Source organism: Orycteropus afer, unplaced genomic scaffold (genome assembly GCF_000298275.1).
Source record: "Orycteropus afer afer isolate SDZICR_OR568_19922 unplaced genomic scaffold, OryAfe1.0 scaffold00021, whole genome shotgun sequence".
NCBI classification, from domain to species: domain Eukaryota; kingdom Metazoa; phylum Chordata; class Mammalia; order Tubulidentata; family Orycteropodidae; genus Orycteropus; species Orycteropus afer.
In genome coordinates this window covers 7,129,356-7,130,611 of record NW_006921608.1, presented here as the reverse complement: position 1 = coordinate 7,130,611, position 1,256 = coordinate 7,129,356, and positions in this window count along the sequence as shown.

Here is a 1,256-nt window from a genome sequence, read left to right as displayed (position 1 = left end):
TCTTCCCACTTTTGGTTCATTTCAAAACTACACCAATTTTAATCTTTTTGTACTCTTCTTTTTAGAATTTTACTTCATGTTTCTGAATAATTTGCTAATATGGCTATTTCTTAAGTTTTTTCCTTTTTTTTTTTTTAGTTTTAGACATTACTTTAGACTTCCTAAAGAAAGCTCTTTAGATTTCTTAAAGGAAGCTCTTTAAATTTCCTAAGGAGCTCTGGTGTCATAGTGCTTAAGGCATTTGACTGTTAACCAGAAGGTTGGTTGTTCAAACCCCGCAGCCACTACACATAAGGAAGACTGGGCATAATTCCATAAAGATTTACTGCCTCAGAAACCCAAAGGGGGTCTCCATGAGTCAGAATCAACTCAATAGCAGTGAGTTTTTTGGTTTAGTTTTGTTGTGTTTTCAGACTTTCTACTAGGAGAGCTTAGGCTTTAAGTCTCTTTTCATTCCTCCATTCATACGTTCCCTACTCATTTTTATGTCATAATTTTTGGTTACTATAATATTCAATGTTCACATTATTATGATACATAAATACCATTTTTTAATCAAGTCAAATACTATGCTACATGTGCATTTCTTTATTTCTCTAGCTCTTCATTTCTTTCCTCCCTTGTTTGTATGGCACATATCTTCCAGTGGCTTCCTAGAAAAGGATGCCTGGCATGTGGTGTCTATATTAGGTCTTTGTCATTTGTAGAAAGGTTTATTTCTACCCTCTGACTTAATTGGGAATCTGGCTGGAAAGAGAATTCTTAAAATAGAAATACTTTTCCTCAAAATTGTGAAGATATACTTGCATTTTCTTTTAGTTCCAGTATTGCTATTAAAGTATCTGATACCATATTAATTCTTAGGGCTTTGTGTATGATATGCTTTTATCTCACTTGAAACTTTTAATTTCTTATTGTCTTTAGTGCCTGAAATTTCACCATAGTGTGGTTCAAGGTCTCTCTCTCTCTTTGTATACGTATATGTGTGTGTGTGCTGTAATTTCTTATTGTCTTTAGTGCCTGAAATTTCACCATAGTGTGGTTCAAGGTCTCTCTCTCTTTGTATACATATGTGTGTGTGTGTTGTATTCATTGTCAAAGGCACTTAGTGAGGTTCTTTCATTCTGAAAACTCATATATATCCTTCAATTCTAGGGAAACAAATTTCTCTAGTCTTTGATAATTTTTTCCCCTCTTTTCTATTATCTTTTTTTTTTTTTTTTTGAGACTTTCATTATTCAGATTATTTTTTTAAT